Source organism: Heterodontus francisci, chromosome 9, assembly GCF_036365525.1.
Source record: "Heterodontus francisci isolate sHetFra1 chromosome 9, sHetFra1.hap1, whole genome shotgun sequence".
Lineage (NCBI taxonomy): Eukaryota > Metazoa > Chordata > Chondrichthyes > Heterodontiformes > Heterodontidae > Heterodontus > Heterodontus francisci.
In genome coordinates, this window is record NC_090379.1 from 52,249,668 (window position 1) to 52,267,252 (window position 17,585).

A 17,585-nucleotide genomic window follows, 5' to 3' on the forward strand; every position below is an offset into this window, starting at 1 on the left:
ACAGTAATCCCAACCACCTACCTACACTAGGGGCAATTTACAATGGCCAATTTACCTATCACCTGCAAGTCTTTGGCAGTGGGAGGAAACCAGAGCACCCGGCGAAAACCCACGCGGTCACAGGGAGAACTTGCAAACTCCGCACAGGCAGTACCCAGAATTGAACCCGGGTCCCTGGAGCTGTGAGGCTGCGGTGCTAACCACTGCGCCACTGTGCCCTCCTTCTGAAGGGAGACTGAGCAAACACTTGGTAGATGAGGCTATGTATAAATCGTCGAATTGCTATATTTCACGTTATGATGAACATGCAGAACACCAGTTATTATTTGACTCATTTAATTCAGTTCATTTCATTCAACTTATCTTCACGCAATGATACAAAGTAAAGAACACACCATACTACCCCATCAGTGCATCATCATATTTGACTTATACAAGATGTGTGCAAAAGTGAGAAGCACATTTACCTTCATCTTTCTCCTGATACTAGCAAACTTCTTCCTTATTAGCAGCCAAGCATGAGGGACTAGGTGACTGTATTGATTCATCTGGTGACCTCCCATTAGGCAACTTGCACCTATGCTTATATTGGAAAGAAGCCTTCAACTAAAGCCCACTTTTTGTGCACCTCCTACAAAATGGCATCTAACTCCTCGGTATCTAATGGAACTGTGTTACTCACATAGGTCTGCTGCATCATTATGAACACTTAGTCCATATTTATGCCAGTGTCTACTCTCTGAGCTGCTGGTGCAAATGAAACTATATCATGGTCCAGCTCAATCCCATTTTTTGCCATTGTCCTCTGCTCACATTTATTTCATTGCAATTCATTGGAATTTGCTGTGCACAAATGGCTGCCTGCATAACAATAGTCACTGCCCTTCAAAAGTAATTCATTGACTGAGAAGTGCTTTGGGATGTCCTGAGGACTCTTTTTATTTATTTCCAAAATCATTTGGAAAATATGTGCCAATCTTCTCTGATGATTTTTTTGAAAAATATTCTATTATTTTATATTGTGATGATGGTGCTCTACAACAGTGTTAGATAGAACACTCCATCATTTTGATCCAGCAATGATGAAGAAACGGTAACGTATGTCCAATCCAGGATGATGTGTGACTTGAATGGGAACTTGAAACTGATGGAGTTCCTATGATATTCGTTTTCTTGTCCTTCTCACTGCTATATGTCACAAAGCAGGAAGGTGGTGTTGAAGTAAACTTGGTGTGTGGATGCAGTGCATGCTGTAGATAGTGCATACTGCAGCCATTGGGTTCTATTGATGGAGGGATGGATATTGGGTCAAGTAGCAGAGTGCTGATCAAGCAGATTACTCTCTCCTGGATACTATCCAATATCCAGGTGAGCAATTATATACAACTCAATTTGTCATTTGGGCTCAGCATTTGATCTACAGTGGCAACAATTCACAAGTGCCCAAATATCATTTTTATTTAAAAAAAAGATTTACATGGATTCATTGATCCTAGGCCTTGAACTACAATAACATTATTTTACTGTTCAGCAGGTCTCATGTGTACATGAACAAACCACAACCATATTGTTTCTTTCAAAGTTTTTTTATTCTTTCATGGGATGTGGGCAGTACTGGCAAGGCCAGCATTTGTTGCCCATCCCTAATTGCCCTCGACAACTGAGTGGTTTGCTGGGCCATTTCAGAGGGCAGTTAAGAGTCAGACACATTGCTGTGGGTCTGGAGTCCCATGTAGGCCAGACCAGGTAAGGACAGCAGATTTCCTTCCCTAAAGGACATGAGTGAACCAGATGGGTTTTTACAACAATCAGTGATAGTAATGGTGCCATGAAACTGAATCTAGCTTTCGATTCCAGATTTTTATTAATTAATTGAATTTAAATCCCACCAGGTGCTGCAGTGGGATTTGAATCCATGCCACCAGGGCATTAGCCTGGGTTGTAGATTACTAGTCACATTACCACCCCTTGTCAAAATCAATGGGCCCTAATGCAAAGAATGCTCATCTACTCCTCTGCTACATTAGCAGCTTTTGACTGTTTAGAATGGTTATTGGGATGGGAAAGCTCAGAATAAAAATCTTATGGTTGCGGTAACTTATGCAATAAACCAGAAAATGTTGCCATGTAAGTTTGAACTTATCAGGGCAGGCCACTTTAACTGCTTGACTCAGAAATGACTCACGTCATCAGTCTTTCCACATGATGCTATTTATTTTGTTATTTGAACACTTAATAAAATTGCATGTGATACTTTGCAAGATTGCAATACTAGTATTTCATTTAGTTTTTAGTCAAATTCATTTCTAATTGTATCTTAGTTTCATGTGATTAGAGGGCACACTTTCTTCTTTACCCAGAGGGTGGAGTGCAGAGTGGAAAATTGAACAAGAACCATCACTGACCCGTACACTCTGATCACATATTGCTTTACAACTAGAAAGCAGAGACTAAAATATATCCCATATGTTCAACAATTTACATGTTGGCAACATTGAAATTTGTTCTAAAATTTAAACTAAAGAATAGAGTTATGAACAATTGAATAGATTTTCTAATGACCACTACAAGTACTTAAAAAGCCCATTCCTTTCACATGTACGTACAATCTGGCCTGTCATGGATTATACACAACACAGAAACGCCAAACTGAAAATAATAACAAAAGCTGAATAACAGCTTCAAAAAAGCTAGGAATTCAAAAACAGCCCTGAAGAATCATAAAATGGTTATAGCACAAAGGAGACAAGTCGGCCCATCGAGACTGTGCCAGCTCTCTGCAACAGCAATTTATCTGGCCCCACTCCCCTGCCCCTTCCTTGTAGCTCTGCAAATTTTTCCCTTGAAGTACTTATTCAATTCCCTTTTGAAAGCCAAGGTTGAATCTACACTCTCAGGCAGAGCATTCCAAATCCTAACCACTTGCTCCATGAAAAATTTTCTTCATGTCGCCTTTGATTCTTTTGGCATTCATCCTAAATCAATATCCTCTGGTTCTTGACCCTTCTGCCAATGGGAACAATTTCTCTCTATCCACTCTTTCGAGACTTCTCATGATTTTGAACACCTCTATTAAATCCCCTCTCAACTCGCTCTTCACAAAGGAGAACAATCCCAGTTTCTCTAATCTACCCTTATAACGGAAATCTCTCATCCATGGAACCATTCTCATAAATCTTTTCTGCACACTCTCTAAAGCCGTCACATCCTTCCTAAAGTGCAGGGCCCAAAATTGACACAATGCTCCAGTTGAGGCCAAACCAGTATTTTATAAAGGTTCAACATAACTTCCTTGCTTTTGTACTCTATGTCTCGATTTATAATGCCAAGGATCCCGTAAGGCTTTTTAACCACTTTCTTATCCTGCCCTGCCACCTCCAACAATTTGTGCACATATACCCTCAGGTTGCTCTGTTCCTGCAATCCCTTTAGAATTGTACCCTCCATTTTATATTGCCTATCCTCGTTCTTCCTACCAAGATGTATCATTTCACACTTCTCTGCATTAAATTTCATCCACCACGTGCCCGCCCTTTCAACCAGACTTTCTATGTCCTCTTGATGTCTATCACTATCCTTCTCACAGTTCATTATACTTCCAAGTTTTATGTCATCTGCAAATTTTGAAATTGTGCCCTGTACACCCAAGTCATTAATATATATCAAGCAAAGCGGTGGTCCTATTACAGACCTCTGGGGAACAACACTGTGCACCTTCCTCCAGTCTGAAAAACAACCATTTGCCACTACTACATAAGCAAAATACTGCAGATGCTGGAAATCCAAAATAAAAACAGAAAATGTTGGAAATACTCAGCAGGTCAGGCAGCATCTGTGGACAGAGAGAAACAGAGATAATGGCCGGAATTTTATGCCCTCAAATGAGTGGGCTGGTGGCGACGGGAGCTCAACCCCCTCCCGCCCCTGCTGCAATTTTACGCAGGGCAGTGGTGGCGAGAAACGGCCCACCTGCCCCAGGCCTTTCAAGGCCCTTAAGTGGCCAATGAACTGCCACTTAAGGACCTCTGCCCGCCGTCGTGGGTATTTTACCCTTGGCTGGCAGGCAGCTCTGGCTTCAAAAACCCTGCCCTGTGAAACCAGGCAGCCTTATTGCGGGCTGGGAGAGAGGGTTGCCCTCCTGATTGAGCACTCTGTGCCCCACGGAGGGCCGCCCCCAAAGCCCCAACTGCTCCCACGCACAACACTCCACCCGCGGCCACAATTGACCACACCCCACCCCGCCCCCTTGCCACGCCTGGGCCCGACCGATTGTCCCCGGTGAGGCCCTGAAAACATTACTTCATTCCAGGGCTGTCCATCATCTTGCTTACGATGGCTGGGTGTAGTCCAAGCAGTGGTCACCATTCCTGGTAGCGCTGTTGGCACTAAGAGCTGCCGGTCCGCTGATTGGCCGGCAGCTCCATAAAGCAGGACTTCCTGCCTCAAGCAGGTGGAAGTCCCGCCCAAAAATAGTTCAGGGCCTGGGGAGTGAAAAATCCTGGCGTAGCTCCCCAGGCCTGGCGGACTCGCCATCAACTTTTCAGCTGGTCAACGGGGTCCTCTGCCCAATGAAAAATACCGGCCAATGTTTCAGGAAAATAACCTTGACCTGAAATGGTAACTCTTTCTCTCTTCACAGATGCTGCCTGACCTGCTGAATATTTCCAGCATTTTTATTTCATTCACCAATACTCTGTTTCCTGTTACGTACCCTATTTCATATCCATGCTGCCACTGTCCCTTTTATTCCATGGGCTTCAACTTTGCTGGCAAGCCTATTATATGACACTTTAACAAACACCTTTTGAAAGTCTGTATACACCATATCAGCTGCATTACCCTTGTCAACCCTCTCTGTTACCTCATCAAAAAACTCAATTAAGTTAGTTAAACATGATTTGCCTTTAACAAATCCATGCTGGCTTTCCTTAATCAATCCATGCTTGTTCAAGTGACTGTTAATTTTGTCCGGGAGTATTGTTTCTAAAAGCTTTCCCAAGCCTCTGATAACACATTTACCAGGGAAGAACAGTGAGCTGAAGGGATGATGTCATTTTGTCTATGAATTGGAGAATGGTATCACAGAAAGTGCATTTCAGGAAGTTGTGGGTGCTGAGTGGGTATGTGAATTCCATCCATTGCTCACAATGGCTAGAAAATCATGGGATGCACAGCCATGATTCTCCAAGGCTCCCTGAAATTGGAGGCAGTGGGATCAAGCAATGACTCAGCATGCAATCTTTTGCAAGGCAGAAGATTGACAAAAATTACTGGCCTTTTACAACATTTCTTGAGAAGAAATTCCAGTCTAATGTAAATCTTGCTCTGTTGGTAATTCTGATTGTTAAATTGCTTTAAAATTTTTATATGGTTGTCACAGAAGCAGTCTTCTCCCCATCCTGTTCACAGAGGCAGTTCACTCCTACCACCCCTCAGTTCACAGAAGTACTTTTCTCATCTCCCAGTTCACAGAGACTTCCTTTTACCTTCCCAGCTGACAAAGGCATTCTTCTTTTCCCTCCTCATCTCTCAGTTTATAATTACATTCTTATCCCCTGCCACACCATCATGCTAGCACTTTTCATCCTCACCCCCTGTTCATGCTGACACTCAGCATCCCTTCCCCAAATTCATACTGGCATTCTTCTCCTGCTCCTCCTTTAATAGAATGTAGAATGATATTGTGCAAAAAGAGGCAATTCAGCCCATTGTGCCGATGTCAACTTTTACAAAGAGCTATCCAATTAGCCCCACTCCCCTGGTCTCTCACCATAGCCCTAAAACTTCTCGCCCTTCAAGAATCTATCCAATTCCCTTTTGAAAGTTACTCCTGAATATACTTCAATCAGCCCTTCAGACAGTGCATTCCAGCTCATAACTTGCTGCTTAACTTTTTTTCCTCATGACTCCTTGATCAATTTTGCCAATTACCTTAAATCTGCCTCTTCTGGTTACTGACCTTCTGCCACTGGAAACAGCTTTTCCTTATTTACTTTATCAAAGCTCTTTATGATTTGAACACCTCTATCAAACTTCCCTATAACCTGAAGTGCTGGAAATACTCAGCAGGTCTGGCAGCATCTGTGGAGAGAGAAACAGAGTTAACATTTCGGATCTGTGACCTTTCATCAGAACTGGCAAAGGTGAGAAAAGAATTAAGTTTTAAGCAAGTGATGCGAGGTGGGGGAAGAGAACAAAAGGGAAGGTGTTTGATAGGGCAGGAGCGATTAAATAACACAACTTTCATGGGACAAAGGCAAAGAGTGTGTTAATGCTTGTGGTGAAATACAAAGCATTAGTCCAGAGAGACTCTTAATGGTAGAATAATGAGTAGCTCTGACTACATGAAAAACAGGCACATAGTTAAAAATAAAATAAAATAATTTAAAAAAATTATTGAACTCAATGTTCAGTCTGCAAGGCTGTAGAGTGCCTAATTGAAAGATCAGGTGCTGCTCCTCGAGCTTGCGTTGATGTTCACTGGAACACTGGAGCAAGCCAAGGCCAGAAATGTGGGCATGAGAGCAGGGGCGGGGTCATGCTTTCGGACTGAGCAGAGGTGTTAGCAAAATGACCAGCGTTGGTCTCCCCAATATAGAGGCGACCGCAATGTGAGCAGCGAATACAGTGTACTATATTGAAGGAAGTACAAGTAAATCGCTGCTTCACCTGGAAGGAGTGTTTGGGGCCTTGGATGGTGAGGAGAGAGGAGGTAAAAGGGCAGGTATTACACCTCCTGCGATTGCATGGGAAGGTGCTGTGGGAAGGGATCGAGGTGTCAGGAGTGATGGAAGTATGGACCAGGGTGTCAAGGAATGAACAATCCCTTCGGTATGCTTTCGATATAGACAGAGCTGTTCATTATTCTGCCATTAACACTCTCTGGACTTCACCAAAAGCATTAACACACTCTTTACCTTTGTCCCATGACAAATTTGTTATTTAACCTCTCTTGCCTCTGCCCTATCATGCACCTTCCCTTTTGTTCTGTTCCGGACCAACCACGCCCTCTTCCCCCCTTCACTTGCTTAAAACCTAATTCTTTTCTAACCTTTGTCAGTGAGGTGAGAGTGATTGCCCTTGACATCAAGGCAGCATTTTACTGAGTATGGCATCAAGGAGCCCTAGCAAAACTGGAGTCAATGGGAATCAGGGTGAAAACTCTCCACAGGTTGGAATCGTACCTAGCGCAAAGGAAGATGATTGTGGTTGTTGGAAGTCAATCATCTCCACTCCAGGACATCACTGCAGGAGTTCCTCAAGGGAGTGTCCTAGGCCCAGCCATCTTCAGCTGCTTCCTTCAATCATAAGGTCAGATGTTTGCTGATGATTGCATGATGTTCAGCACCATTCCCACTCCTCAGATACTGAAGCAGTCTGTGTAGAAATGCAGCAAGACCTGGACAATATCCAGGCTTGAGGTGATAAGTCACAAGTAACATTCACACCACACAAGTGCCAGGCAATGACCATCTCCAACAAGAGAGAATCTAACCATCTCCCCTTGACATTCAATGGCATTACCATCGTTGAATCCCCCACTATCAACATCCTAGGGGTTACCATTGACCAGAAACTGAACTAGAGTAGCTATATAAATACTGTGGCTACAAGAGCAGGTCAGAGGCTAGGAATCCTGCGGCGAGTAATTCACCTCCTGACTCCCCAAAGCCTTTCCGCTATCTACAAGGCACAGGTCAGGAGTGTGATGGAATACTCTCCACTTGCCTGGATGGGTGCAGCTCCAACAACACTCAAGAAGCTCGACACCATCTAGGACAAAGCATCCCGCTTGATTGGCAACCCATCCACAAACATTCACTCCCTCTACCGCTGATGCACAGTGGCAGCAGTGTGTACCATCTACAAGATGCACTGCAGCAATGTACCAAGGCTACTCAGGCAGCACCTTCCAAACCTGTGACCTCTACCACCTAGAAGAACAAGGGCAGCAGATGCGTGGGAACACCACCACCTGCAAGTTCCCCTCCAAGCCACGCACCATCCTGACTTGGAACTATATCACCATTCCTTCACTGTCGCTGGATCAAAATCCTGGAACTCCCTTCCTAATAGCACTGTGGGTGTACCTATCCCACATGGACTGCAGCGGTTCAAGAAGGCAGTTCACCACCAACCTCTCAAGGGCAATTAGGGATGGGCAATAAATACCGGCCTAGCCAGCGAGGCCCACATGCCATGAAAAGAATAAATTTTTAAAAAGTTCTGATGAAAGGACACAGACCTGAAACGTTAACTCTCTTTCTGTCTCCACAGATGCTGCCTGACCTGCTATTTCCAGTACTTTCTGTTTTTATTTCAGTTTTCAGCATCTGCAGTATTTTGCTTTTATTTTACTCTCCATAACCTGCTCTAATGGAAAGTGAACCATACCAGCTTCTCTAGTCTTTTCACATAACTAAAGTCTCGCATCCCTGATACCATTCTAGTAAATCTGCTCTGCACCCTCTCCTAGGCCTTGATATTCTTCCTAAAGTGTGGTGCCCAGAATTCATGGGTTAATATATACGGTTACAACATTAACCTTATCACAATTGTTGTACCTTTGTGCTAGCATTTAATTATCATTATTTCTCCAATTCTTAAAATTATAATCTCTTTACACTTTCTGCCCACTGTCCACAGTATCCTAATTTTTCTTTGGTAAGCATTCTATCTCTGGTGTAGGGATCGAAGTGCATTTTGTTTAAGAAACAACAATTAGTCTGATCTATTATTTATGGTGGGGTGAGTGTACTTCTGCAGTAGCAACAAAAACCACTTACAGGCTCTTTATCCCATCCCTACCCTAATAGAATAAGCTCTCTTTTTAAGGGTACTTATGTGCTGGTGGTGTAGTCTCTTTGCTATTTATTTCCCATGGTTAGACACTTAATAATTGCAATGGCATACTATAAAATACATTGAATTTAAGGAATTGATAAGGCATCAAAAATATTGCTAAGAATATAAAACTTAAAATTTATAGGTTACACATTCTCTATGTTTTGGGCTTACTTTTGGCAGCTCATCAAATATATGGCAAAAGAAGTTGAATGGCAGAGGCCTAGCCCTTGTTAGAGAAAAAACGTGCATTATTACTGCTGTGGATTAGAGCTCATTATTTAAACAAGCTCATGCTTAGCAATGTGATACTTATTTATCACAGGCATCAAATATCCTGATACCTCCATGTGTTAAATCATCTTTTCTAACAAGGTGGTAGCAGTAAAGGTTTTGAAACCATTTATTCCGGGGCTAAACTGGAGTTACACAAATTGTCACTGGAGGAAAATATGGCAGGAATAACCAGCCACTCCTGTATGAATCATCACAGACAATGTAGTTTCTTTTGTTTTTTTTTACAGCAAGGTGCATCTACTAGGGTGAAGTAGTTAGTAGCACCAGGTATTGACTGAAGCTGTGAGGTTCAATTGACAATTGTTGCCAAGGGAATTTGTTTACGATCATGCTGATTTCCTCTAAGGCAAATAAAGTGTAAATTAGGCTGGATTATTTAGTACCTAGAATAAAAGCAAAGCAATGTTCACTGATGCACGTAATGTAATCCACCAAGATAGTGCCAATGAAGTCAGTTGGATGTTCTCACTCCTCTAGGACTATGTCCATCGCTGAAATAAAATGTGAAATCCTATACTGTGTGGGAGAAAAAGAAGAGCTGAAAATAGTTAGCTCTTGGACAGAAATGCAGGAGACTGTCATTAACTAAATAAAAATAACAAAATTTTAAATTTCTTCAGCTCTATACATATCAAGACACTTCACAGTGGTTCATAACGTGTTTAGTTTAGAGATATAGCACTGAAACAGGCCCTTCGGCCCACCGAGTCTGTGCCGACCATCAACCACCCATTTATACTAATCCTACATTAATCCCATATTCCTACCACATCCCCACCTGTCCCTATATTTCCCTACCACCTACCTATACTAGGGGCAATTTATAATGGCCAATTTACTTATCAACCTGCAAGTCTTTGGCATGTGGGAGGAAACCGGAGCACCCGGAGGAAACCCACGCAGACACAGGGAGAATTTGCAAACTCCACACAGGCAGTACCCAGAATTGAACACGGGTCGCTGGAGCTGTGAGGCTGCAGTGCTAACCACTGCGCCACTGTGCCGCATGTTCCTCAGAAATGTGATGAGTTGCTATATAAATGAAAGGTCTCTTTCTATTCCATCAATACAGTGGGTTTAAATGGCTCTCCCAATGTAACAAGCAAAAATATAAAAGCATGTAAGCAGTCAATGGGAAGTGTCAGTTCTACATTTTTTTTTTGCTTTTCCGGTTTTCATTTTTATTCCTCCCTATTTCAGGACTTCTGGCCAGGTCTGTTATTTTAATTTTAACGTCAGCAGAGCTGAGCCGGAGATGGCAACTTGTGCAGCACAAAGAAACATCAGCTCATCTATCTGGCATTGATTCCTATACAGTGATTCCCCCCACACTAATGTCTATGGAAAGCAGTGCACATAGCCAGCATTATTCCAGTTCAATATAAGGGGTGAACTTTGGGTTTTTATAATACGGTAACTTTTTAACATACTTGGCATCAGGTGGCAGGACTATATCTCCAACACAGAAGTCCTTGAAGCGGCCAACATCCCCAGCTTATACACACTACTGAGTCAGCGGCGCTTGAGATGGCTTGGCCATGTGAGCCGCATGGAAGATGGCAGGATCCCCAAAGACACATTGTACAGCGAGCTCGCCACTGGTATCAGACCCACCGGCCGTCCATGTCTCCGTATAAAGACGTCTGCAAACGCGACATGAAATCGTGTGACATTGATCACAAGTCGTGGGAGTCAGTTGCCAGCATTCGCCAGAGCTGGCGGGCAGCCATAAAGACAGGGCTAAATTGTGGCGAGTCGAAGAGACTTAGTAGTTGGCAGGAAAAAAGACAGAGGCGCAAGGGGAGAGCCAACTGTGCAACAGCCCCAACAAACAAATTTCTCTGCAGCACCTGTGGAAGAGCCTGTCACTCCAGAATTGGCCTTTATAGCCACTCCAGGTGCTGCTTCACAAACCACTGACCACCTCCAGGCGCGTATCCATTGTCTCTCGAGATAAGGAGGCCCAAAAGAACTTTTTAACATAAAAACATGACTAAATGATAACTTAAATGTGTCAATTTTAATTATAAGGCCTAATTGGCAGATTTACATTCAGACAATTATCATGAATCACATCGAGAAATATGATACCAATTCCACCCCAGGTCCTGAACATGATTAAAGGATGACACACGTTTTTGGCAAAATCTGCATGGTCAGGTAACTTAAATCTGAAAGCATAGGAACATTGGAACTTAGGAACAGGAGTAGGCCATTTAGCCCCTTGTGCCTGTTCTGTTATTCAGTAAGTTCATGGCCAACTCCATATACCCACCTTTTCCCCATATCCCTTGATATCCTTGGTTAACAAAAATCTATCAATTTCAGACTTAAAATTAATAATTGGTCTACCATCAACTGCCATTTGCAAAAGAGGGTTTCAAACTTCTACCACCATTTGTGTGTAAAGGTGTTCCCTAATTTCATTCCTGAAAGGTTTGGCTCTAATTTTTAGACTATGTCCACAATCCTAAACTCTCCAACAACCAACCAAAGTAACTTTTCTCTATCTACCCTATCAATTCCCCGTAATATCTTGAAAACATCTATCAAATCACCCTTAATCTTCTAAATTCCAGAGAATACAGCCCTAGATTTGTGCAAGCTCTCCTTGTAATATAACGCTTGGAGTCCAAGTACCATTCTGGTAAATCTATGCTGCACTCTGTTCGAGGCCATTATATTCTTGTTAAGGTGTGGTGTCCAGAACTGAACAAAATTCTCCAGGTGTAGTTTAACTAGGGCTTTGTATAGCTGTAGTATAACTTCTGCACCCTTCTATTCCAGTTCTCTATATAAATCTAACGCCCAGCATTCCAATAGCTAATTCTGGTTACTTTCTGTACCTGTCCATGACATTTTGGTGATTTATATACATGGACACCTAAATCTCTTTGGACCTCTAGTATTTCTAGCTTCTCACCATTTAGAAAGTGCTCTGATCTATCCTTTTTAGGTTAAAGTAGGTGACCTCACACGTACCTACATTGAAATCCATTTGCCACTGTTGTACCCATTCACCTAATTTATTAATATCGCTGAAATGTTATAATTCCATCTTACAATGCCACCTATTTTTGTCACATCAGCAAACTTGGTTAGGTGGCTGTCTATCCCAACACATAAGTAGTTAATAAATACGATGAATAGTTGAGGCCACTGCAGAACACCATTAGTCATAAACTGCTGATTAGAGTACATACCCATTATTCCTACTCTCTGTCTTCTGTCTCTCAACCAATTTCCTAATCAGGTCAATAATTTGCCTTCAATTCTATGAGCTTCAACTTTAGCTAACATTCTCCTAAAAGGGAGTTTTTTGAATGCCTTCTGGAAGCCCATATAAATTATATCCATAGATATTCCCCTCTCCACTGCTTTCGTCACCTGGTTCTTTCTGATCAGTTGAAAATTTTCAAGGCGTTTATTCACTCCATTCTTAATTCTGGACGCTAATAATTCCTTGACAATAGATGTTAGGCTAACTGGTCTATAATTCCCTGGTTTCCCTCTGTGACCTTTCTTAAATAGCAGAATGACATGCACAATATTCCAATCTAAAGCAATAGTTCCTGTATCAAGAGAACTTTTGGAATATTATAGTTAGGGGATCTGCAAAGTGCTCTCCTCTTTCCTTTAAACCCTTGATATTGAAATCATCTGGTCCTGGGGATTTCTCACTCTTTAGTGTCATTATTATCTTCATTACTGTTATTTTGCTTATTTTATTTTGATGAATCCCCATTCCTGATTCAGTATTGGTTTCCTTGGGATGTCCAGCATGTTATCCCCTTCCTCTATGGTAACTACTGTTACAAAGTAATTATTCAACAAATCTGCCATTTCCTTATTTTCATTTAAGAAAGTAGGAATAGAACTTCTACTATTTTAATGAAATTCCTCTGTTCAAAAGATGATTTCAAAAAAGCAAGAATTGTTGAATATGCCTCAAACATAAGAAGTAAGTGTTGCAACAAAGGCCGATGACTCACTTCCAAATTATTCCAATTGCCAGAGGAACTGGGAAAAAAGCCAAAAGTATTGAATACACAATATTAAGTAGCATGTCTGAAACACACACCCAGGTCTCTCTTGATAAGTAGATACAAGCTTGTCCTTAGTTCTTGTTTCAAAGGATCTGAATAAACAATTAACAAAGTGGAGCAAACCCTCCCTCATCGTTAGCATTCCTATCTGAGTCAGAAGATTTTGGGTTTGAGCCCCAATACAGGATATGAGCACATTATCGGGGGTGACAATTCAGTGCAGCACTGAGGGAGTGCTGTGTTGTTGAAGGTGTGATCCTTTGGATGCCCTGTCTACCTGTTTAGGGGGCATGAAATATCCAATGGCACTACGTGAAGAAGAGCAGGGTATTTTTCCGCGCTCCTGGCTATCATTTCCGGTCAACCAATACTCCTATGAACAGATTAATTTGTCATTGCAGTCTGTGGGACCTTCTGTACACATTTGCCTACACAATAGTGTTGGCTCCTCAAAAAACAACTGGATATTCCAAAGGGCGGCTAGCATGGTGGGAGGACATCGCACTTAAACAGAGTGGGAAGGTAATTAAGCCTGTTTAACAGGCAATTACATACGAACATACAAATTAGGAGCAGGAGTAGGCCACTTGGCCCCTGAAGTCTGCTCCACCATTCAACAAGATCATGGCTGATCTGATTGTAACCTCAACTCCACATTCCCGCCCACACCCAATAACCTTTTACTCCCTTGCATATCAAGGATCTAGCTACCGCTGCCTTAAAAATATTCAAAGACTCTGCTTCCACCACCTGTTGAGGAAGAGTTCCAAAGACTGATGACCCTCTGAGAGAAAGTATCCTCCTCATCTCTGTCTTAAATGGGCAACCACTTATTTTTAAACTATGACCCTGGTTTTAGATTCTCCCACAAGCAGAAACATCCTTTCCACATCCACCCTGTCAAGACCCCTCAGAATCTTACATGTTTCAGTCAAGTCGCCTCTTACTCTTCTAAACTCCAGCAGATACAAGTCTAGCTTGTCCAACCTTTCCTCATAAGACAACCTGCCCATTCCAGGTATTAGTCTCATAAACCTTCTCTGAACTGCTTCCAATGCATTTACATCCTTCTTTAAATAAGGAGATCAGTACTGTACACAGTACTCCAGATGTGAACTCACCAACGCCCTGTATAGCTGAAGCATAACCTCCCTACTTTTGTATTCAATTCCCCTCGCTATAAATGATAGCATTCTATTAGCTTTCCTAATTACTTGCTGTACATGCATACTAACCTTTTGTGATTCATGCACTAGAATACCCAGATCCCTCTGCATCTCAGAGCTCTGCAATCTCTCACCATTTAGATAATATATTTCTTTTTTATTCTTCCTGCCAAAATGGACAATTTCACATTTTCCCACATCATACTCCATTTGCCAGGTCTTTGCCCACTCACTTAACCTATCTATATCCCTTTGTAGCCTCCAATTAACTGCTATTTTACCAGGGATTTCAAATGTTATAAAGAGTGCATGGGAACAACGGGGCTTCAGAGCCTTCCCAAGTAGAAGGGGCTTCAAAGCCTCGCCAGGAGTAAGCAGTGTCGCCGAAGACAGCACCTCTCCAGGGAAGCCGTCACAGAGCTGTGTGCCATGATGGAGGATGAGCTGAGCCCTCTGGGAAGTGGTCGCCATCCAATATCTGTGGCACTGAAGGTCACCATTGTGCTGCATTTCTACACCTCAGGATCATTCCAGGGATCTTCTGGAGATATGTGTGGAATCTCCCAATCTGCAGCTCATTGCTACATCAAGATGGTCACCAATGCCTTCTTCAAAAGGGTATGCCAATATGTATGCTTTCATCCTGATCTGGACAGTCAAACTGAGAGGGCCATAGGATTCAGGGCCATCGCTGAATTCTCCAGGTTCAGAGTGTCATCGTCTGCATGTATGTGGCCATCAAGACTCCCACAGACGAGCAGCAGCTTTCATCAACAGGAAGGGCCTCCGCTTGCTAAATGTACAACTGATCTGCGATCACTGCAAACAATTCCTTCAGGTGTTTGCAAGATTCCCGGGAAGCAGCCATGGGGCCTATTTAGTAAGGCAGGCCCAGATGCCAGACCTTTTCAGGCCCTCCCATGTGCCTTCAAGGATGGATACAGAGAGATAAGGGCCATCCACTGAAGACATGCCTACTGATGCCTGTGAGGAACCCATGCACTGATGCAGAGGAGACATATAACACCTGCCACAGGATAACTCAAGCGACCATCGGGCAGGCCATAGGTCGAGTGAAGATGCGGTTCAGATGCTTGGAGAGATCAGTGGAGCCCTTCAGTATGCCCCAGCAAGGGTCTTGCATATTGTGGTGGTGCGTTTTGCTTTGCACAACCTGGTGCTACAGAGGGGAGAAATGTTGAACAATGAGGATATCATGGAGCTCATGATGCCTTCTCCGACAATGAGGATATGGAGGAAGATGCTGACCAGGGGCTGCAAGCTGAAGAACCCCAAGGACTACAGGCAAGACACAATGAGATACGCTCAAGGGAAGCTCGCAATGTGCTAATACAGGCACGTTCAGATGATCCTTAATGACAGATCCATGCAATCCGATAAAGCTACAGCCTTCTGCAGCCCGGTTGCCATTTCTTCCATTGTCCTTACCATTTACCTATACCCATTAATACATCAGACTGTGGCATGGAGAATGCATTGACCTCATGTGGTATGGTCCGTCCCTTCGCACTTTTTGAGGGATCCAAGGTACTGCTGAAGGCACAGCAGCCTGGAAGAAATCAAAGGATTCCTCATGCTTTGCAGCATTACATATTTAATGGAGAATAAAAAGACTGCAAGGCAGCATGCATTGACAAAATATAAACCCCTGAACCCCAAGTGCCTCTCTTATGTGTGCTCTATGTGGTTCTACCCCTCTGCTGTTAGCTGAGGTGGAGGCAGGCTGCTGACTTTGCTGCCCCATGGCTTTCAATGATCTTGGCAGTCGTTCTCTGGCTGTCTGAGACCTGGAAGGCCCTGGTATATTGAGGGCCTCTTCCACAAGTGTAGGAGCCATCTCTGTCATCCCAGCTATGTGAGGTGCTGGTGTCACTGACAGAGGGACTGAGGAGCCACTACCCATGCCAGGCGCACCCTGAGAGGAGCCCCAGATGCATCAGGCTGCCGCTCCTCTACCCTATCAGGCCACACTTGTACCTCAGCTTGTGGCCTCAGCTGTCACAGCCTCCATTAGCTGCTCGAGGCATATCTTTGGTCTGCTCATCAGATTGTGATCCCATATCTATGTGCAAACAGATACCCACCCAATGTTAGAATATCTGCAGTGGTTGAGGGTGCAGGGGAATGCTGTGATGTTGCACACTCTGAGGTTCCCTCCTCCTCAGAGGTGGACGGCTGTTCTCCAGTCGCAGGAACTGTCTGCTCTTGTTGACCTGCATGAGAGAGATTAATTAGAGGGTGATGTATATTTCATCACGTCCTTCAGGCTACTCCTACTGTGGAGCTCCATGTGACCAGTGGTGGACACATGAGCACTATGCCTCATGTTCACCAGAGGCTCTGTTGTGCCCATCCATTAGGCCACACTCTCGAGGCTTCACTCCTGTCTCACCATCTGCTATTGACCGGCCTGCATGCTGGCGTCTGAGCTGCAGAGCCTCTTCCTGCAGCGGAGTCACGACAGCCAGAAAAGGGACATCACCTCCGGCCTTGGCCCTTTCTTTGATGTTGTGGTCAGTCTTCTCCTACAAGTGCAGAAATGACCATTGTTAGTCGCCCGCCAAAGACATGCACAATGCTGATGCTGGTGGCAGTCTGACTGATCATGATGGTGCCACAAGAATGCCTGCTGCTTGTGGCCACTCAGTAACGACAGTGCAGGAGTCAATTCTGACCGACCGGGGCCCTTCACCAATATGCTGCCATGCCTCTGACAGGCAATGCTGCTGCCTGGCCATTGCCAGTGACTGTTTGGGCATTCCCTTTCTACCAATCTCATGTTCATGCCTAGTCTCTTGTAAGGCAGTAGGATAAGCAAGCTGTGTGGTGCAGTCAGCTTGGCAGATTGCATGAGGTCATTAACCTGCTTGCAGCACTGCAGCCAGGTTTGAGGCACAACCCCGTGGCTACTGACCTACTTTGTGATCTCCATCCAGACTTGCTTCGTCTGGCGGGCCGGTCTCCTCCTCCTGTCTCAGGGGAAGAGGACCTCCCTCCTTGCCCGAGCAGCCTGGAGGAGAGCCTGCAGGGAGGCATCACTGAACTGTGGGGCTATCCTGGATCTTCCTTCTGCCATTTCTTGTGCTTCCTTCTTCAGGGCTTCACTGTGCTACCTTGTGGATGGATGGAATTGTCAGAGTGCTGGCAACTCTTTAAATATGGCGCCAGCACTTCCAGCGGCGTGATCTCACCCATCCGCATCACCTGAGTG